The sequence below is a fragment of the Tenrec ecaudatus genome, chromosome 6 (genome assembly GCF_050624435.1).
Source record: "Tenrec ecaudatus isolate mTenEca1 chromosome 6, mTenEca1.hap1, whole genome shotgun sequence".
Classification (NCBI taxonomy): Eukaryota; Metazoa; Chordata; class Mammalia; order Afrosoricida; family Tenrecidae; genus Tenrec; species Tenrec ecaudatus.
The window spans coordinates 135,054,922-135,060,957 of record NC_134535.1 but is presented as its reverse complement, the minus strand read 5'-3'; the positions used below and the strand labels follow the sequence as shown (position 1 = coordinate 135,060,957).

Genomic DNA, 6,036 nt, shown 5'->3' with positions numbered 1-6,036 from the left:
TCAAGCTCCCAGCGGTAGTTGATGATGTCCTCTAGGTAGCTGTGGAATGTCTGGGGCCTAAGGAAAGCACCCCGAACAGAAAAACACGTCAATGTAAAGGCCAAGTGGGTAAAGACGGAAAGAACAAGATGGTGTGCTCACTGAGAAATCTCAAGAGGAAGCAAGAAAATGAGACTGTCTTACGAAGGCTTTAAAAGGCTCTCTCTGAAGATCCACATCATCTTTTAATTCCTCAAATCACGAAGATCAATATGTTAAGTGGATTTCTGACAAAATGGGTTGTTGTACTTTAAACCCCAAACAGCACATCCTGATCTACAAGGCTTTAATAATCCATGATGGAAATCGTGGAAGCGACCACCTTACTTTTTGCTCCTATGCAGGTCAGATAATCATTGGTTCGAAAGAGGCCTACTACATAGATGGCAAATAGAAAAAAAAACAGTCTGTTCTAAATCAGTTCTTCTTCAAGCCAAGATGTGATGGTACATATATACATGGAACAATGTACATTCCATTATACATAAAATCTTAAATCTTACAAAATACTAAATCCTTAAAAAAAAACTATATGCTAAATTTTGAAGATAGCCTCTCTCTCTCTCTCTCTCCCTGTGTGTGTGTTTGTGTGTGTTTTCCAGCAAAGACCAGAAAACCTGCTAGACAAATTCTAAAAGAGCTGTACCACTGAAGATAGTCTTTCTATAGAAAAGATTTCAAGCTGGCTTTAATGGAAACTTGAACGTTTTGGGGTGAAGTTTGAAGAGGAACTCCACAACAGACTCTGATCAGTATGTCTAAATGCGCTCTGAATAGAAGATCCTGAAATTCAATTATTGGATGGTTATTCTATATCTGAACAATTCAGGAATGCGGACATAATTTCATCTCCTGCTGGATTTGAAACATTTTTCTCTCAAAGGGACCAAAAGGTATTATCCGTCAAATTGGTGCATCTACATTTATAGAACGAGGCAAAGGAAATATTTGTGCAGAAAAATGAAGGTTTTTAATTTTAAATCATTTTATTAGGGGCAAATACAACTCTTATCACAATCCATACAGATAGCAACTGTGTAAAGCCATTTGTACATTCATTACCCTCATCATTCTCAAAACATTTGCTCTCCACGTAAGCCCCTGGCATCAGCTCATTTTACCCCATCCCTCCTTGCTCCCCCTCCCATATGAACCCTTGATAATGTATAAATTATTTTGTCATTATCTTACACTGTCTGATGTCTCCCTTCACCCATTTTCTGTTGTTCATTCCCCTGGGAGGAGGTTATATGTAGATCCTTGTAATCGGTTCCCCCTCTCTACCCCACCCTCCCTCAATCCTCCAGTCGAAGCAAGTTTTTTTAAATAAGAAAAAACTTTTTTTTTAAATTCCCAAATAAGAGTGTTAGGTTATCAAGACTGGGTCTAAGATATCTACATCTCAAGAGCCCTAGAAATGTGATGTGACCACAGCTTCTCCTGGAAGCATGAGCCCCGGACTGGTCTCTCCACTGCCTGTGAAGTTGGTGGTGTTGCCCTTTTAGGAGTGCGGAGCTGGGCAAAGTGGAGTTCAAAACTGGTGGTAAAAAGATGACAGTATGTTTATGGTAAATTTAAAGATAAAATGCCAATTCTGCTTTTTAAAGAAATGATTTTGATTAGCCAGGAGTGTGAAGAAGACAATCTCCTGTTTGCTTTCTCATGTACCCAAGTTCCAACAACAAGGCCTGCTGTCACGCTCCTGCCATACGGCGAAGGGGGTTTGACCTGCGGCGCTGTGACTGGTTCACCAAACTGGCCGTGTAGCTGGAGATGCTGTAGAAAACACCCCGGGCCAAGACTCAGGGACCTCTCTTATTCAAACGTCAGACAAAAGGTGTGTATAAATAAGCCAGTGGAACAAACACTGCATGTGTATCAACAGTGCTGTTCTTTGTACCTACAATTTGTCTGAAAGCTTCTCCTTGTCTCAAAGAACTGCACATTTCAGATTCCTTTCTAATAGCCTCTGTTTCAATTATGTCACCTTTGTGGGAAGTGTGCTTTAAGATGCCTCCTTAAACGCCTGCAACAAAAAGAGGTACTCGAGGGCTGGACATTCAAAATAATGCTGTTTTCTTGTATATAGATATAATTTTTTTCATATACATCTGCATCCTTTTCTTTCAACAACGGAAACTGAAGGTAGAAAACAAGCAAATAAACTTGTGAAACCACAGATACTGTCCAGGGGCAATTTGAAATGGAAAGAAGGCTTCAGAAAACTAAGAGTCTGGGCTAGTACTTTTTGAATTAGTAAAATTCTACAGGCAAACTCCCTGATGCCTTTAAGAATTTAAGACCCTAAGGCTTGAAGGTAAAAACAAGCGGCTATCTAGCTCACAAAGCCCACTTGGAAGAAGCACACCTGCTGAGTGATCACAAGGTGTGGAAGGGATCAGGTATCAGGCATCAAAGAACAAAAAAATATCATATCATCGTGAATGGGGCGGGTGTGTGTGTGTGTGTGGGTTGGGGACCCAAGGCCCATCTGTAGACAACTGGACATCCCTTTACAGAAGGGTCTGGGGAACCTCCTCTGGTTCATGAGGGAGGGGGGAGTGGAGGGGGAGGGGGGGAAAATGAGAAGCTGATACCAAGAGCTCAAGTAGAAAGCAAATGTTTTGAGAATGATGATGGCAACAAATGGACACTTGTGCTGGACACAATGAATGTATATATGAATTGTGATAAGAGTTGTACGAGGCCCCAATAAAATGATTTAAATGAACAAAAAAAGGATTTACGACCCAAATCATATGCTCTTTGTCTCAAAAGATGAGTGTGTATACAACTTTTGTGTCTAATATGTGCATGTGATTTTAATTTTATTTAATGGAAGCAGAATGTACGCTTATTCTAAATATTTCTCAGCCTTCAGTTGCAGGGTTTAGAAAACCTGGGACAATTACTGACTCATTCATCTATTTAGCTCAGGGCAATTCTCTCTTAATGACTTTAAATACCTCCCATCTTGCGGAAATCATTCTGAATTACAATGAAACATTCAGTAGAATATGGCTACATATACATTCCTCCCTGTATGAAAAAGTTACAAATACTCCATCATTCATTTTCTCATTTGTTTTCCACCCACCAAAAAAGGCATCCCTGTACCCAACAACCACCTTTATAAACTCCCAGAGCTAAGCCATTTCAGCAGAGAAATTCTCAGCGTGGTTTAGAGACAGAAAGAACATGAAGGATAAGTGATTGCCCATTCGATATAACTTTTAGTTGGGAGAAACTACACTGTCCTATAAGGTCGATAGGAGTTGGGATTCAATCGATGGCAGTGTTTTGGTATCTACCGCCCAGTTTACAGCTATTTGTGAAGTGCATGGAATACACAGTAAGGTCCCATTTCATTGGTGCTGGATTACTGGTACTGAATACTGGATTCTAACAAAGATTTTGTATCTGACACAAGTCTCTATGAAAGTACTTGATAAAGTGTTTATACTTGATGAGCACAGTAAAACTAAGAGAGCTTCTCTCTAGGAATACATATTGGCCATCATGGTCAATGTTTCTGAAAGCAAACATGATGGCCTCAGTTTAAAGACATGGCGGTTCATGTCACATCTAATGGAAAACATGACAAACTCAAAAGCCAATACAAAATACAACTTTTAGCACATGAACACGTGTATAATATAGTTTTGACAAGTCTTTATGACTACTGGGTAACCAAGAAAAACTAATAAAAAGCTAGTTTAATTTTTTATTTTTTAGTGGAAGACAGATGGGAACCTAAATGCTTTATGGGTCATAGTGTCAAGTGTAAGGTGTAAATTGTTGTTGGTCCTAGCGCTGCCACCAAAAATACAGTCAAAAATACAATCTGTAAGAGTAAAGCTAAAAGCAAGCAGGAAGAGGCCTCTTCCTGGAGCAGCCTTGCTGCAGAGCAGATCCAGGTGCCCAGGCTCTGCTGGTTGGAGCTTCCTGTAAATCAGGATCAGTGCGCTCCATGGCAGGGCACTTTGGGCACAGGTCCCACAAATCACAATCGATTCTGTGTATGCCAGACCCATGGAAGGAACACCAGCAAGACACATTTCCTTAGAAGATGAGTTATTAGATATTATATATATATAAATGCTAAATGTCAAGAGATTCTAATGCCAGGTATTCTCTGGAAATAACAGATTATATATATATATATAATCATTTTATTAGGGGCTCATACAACTCTTAGCACTATCCATACATATACATTAATTGTGTAAAGCACATTTGTACATTCATTGCCCTCATCATTCTCCAAACATTTGCTCTCCGAAATGACAGATATTAATGGTTCCTCTGTACGTGTTTTTGGCATCTCAAGTAGAGGGCTCTGGAGTACTATCAAAAATAAAATCGCTTCTGCTACGACTTCTGTGTTTAAAACTAGAATTCCATGGACCTTTCCAAATGGGTTTCTTTTAGGATGAAGGGTAGGTTAGTTAGGGTGTGGATTTGAAATCTTGCAAGGAATGGACTGTTTGGGCCTTTGGCAAGCACACCCTCCTTCATGACAGTTTTTACTTGACTACATGCAGCTTGTATTGTACAGCAGAAAGATGCCAGGCAGTGGCTTGCTGGGTTTTCTGTGGATATGGGAAATAATCAGGGTTATGTTTGAATGATGTGAGCAGAAGAGTTCTGGGGAGAAAGCAAGTGGTAGCAACTATCCTTAGTAGAGACACTGGAGCCAAAAACTCATTTCCTTAGTCACTATGACCTGGGATGGAGATGACAGATGCCCAGGGGAAAGTTTTATAGCCAGTCTAGAATTAGAGTGCATTATCACTCATTCACTCAGTGCCATCGAGTCCATTCCAACTCACAGCAACCCTGTAGGGCAGAACAGAACTGCCCCAGGGTGTTCCCAAAACAACTCATGTTTATCCTAGGAGCACATTATATGCCACACAAATCCCGTGTGTGTGTGTTCTGTGACCATTTTGAAATCCTGGGAAAACTTTATTGGCAATTGAGTCACAATCAGGCATTTAAAAACCTAGAGAAAACACCAAGTATACTTGAATTTTGGCAAAAATTTAATGTTAAACATTTCATGACCTATGAGACACATCACCTATCCATACTTTCAGGCTTTTGGGTTTCTTAGGAACCAGCTAACCCAGTTGTAGTATATGAAGGGAGGTTGTGGTGGGGCAGGCAAGCTGTATAAATGTGTAAATTGAAGAAATGGACCTTAACCCCACCAATCCTTCCACCAAGTTCCCTCATACCAAAATCCCTATAACCATGAAGAAACCCTTAGATTTTAGCATTCCTTCAATTCCAGACAACACATGGTCATCAATAAGACCTTAAAGTAGAAACTAGTTTGGTCACAAAAGTGTTAATTTTTACTCAACTATGGAAGGTACACATACCTAGGGAATACTATGTTGAGTGAAATAAGCAAGACAATACTGTATAATTTTACTTCTAAAAACGATTCTGCCTAACAGATCCATACAGACAGATCATCAGTGAGTGGATACCAGGAGCTGGGGGGCTAGGAAATAAGTGCTCCATGTGCACTAAGCTTCCATTTGGGGTGACTGCAATACTTAAGAAGTAGGTAGATGTACAAATGCCATTGAAATGTTTAAAGTGAATAATTTTATGTGAATTCTTGTACTTTTTAAAGTAAAAATGTGTAACAGTGATGGGAGGAAATAATAGACACATTACTCATGCAGAGTCAGCATGCCGTGAGGAAAGGATGGCGATACTTCGTCTCTTGCACTGTGGAAACGTTGCCCAGAGAGACCAGTCCCTGGGGAAGGTCATCATTCTTGGTACAGTAGAGGGGCAGCAAAGAAAGAAGACTCACTATGAGATGGATCAACTCAGTGGCTACAAGGACACGCTCGAACCTAAGAACAACTGGGAGTGTCACCGGACCAAGCAATGTACACAGTGCTGCTATGAGTTGGAAATGACTCGAAAGCGCCTAACAGTAAATAAAAAACATATTTTTATACGATGGCGTTTCAA

The 6,036-nt window shown here is 40.1% G+C and overlaps 1 non-coding gene across 1 annotated transcript; it reads right to left on the bottom strand.

The window, feature by feature from the left end:
* Positions 1–628: 628 nt before the first annotated feature.
* LOC142452104 (U7 small nuclear RNA) lies at positions 629–690 on the bottom strand. The gene has a single exon (XR_012785160.1). It is a non-coding gene; the product is annotated as a U7 small nuclear RNA (small nuclear RNA).
* Between the last annotated feature and the right edge of the window lie 5,346 nt (positions 691–6,036).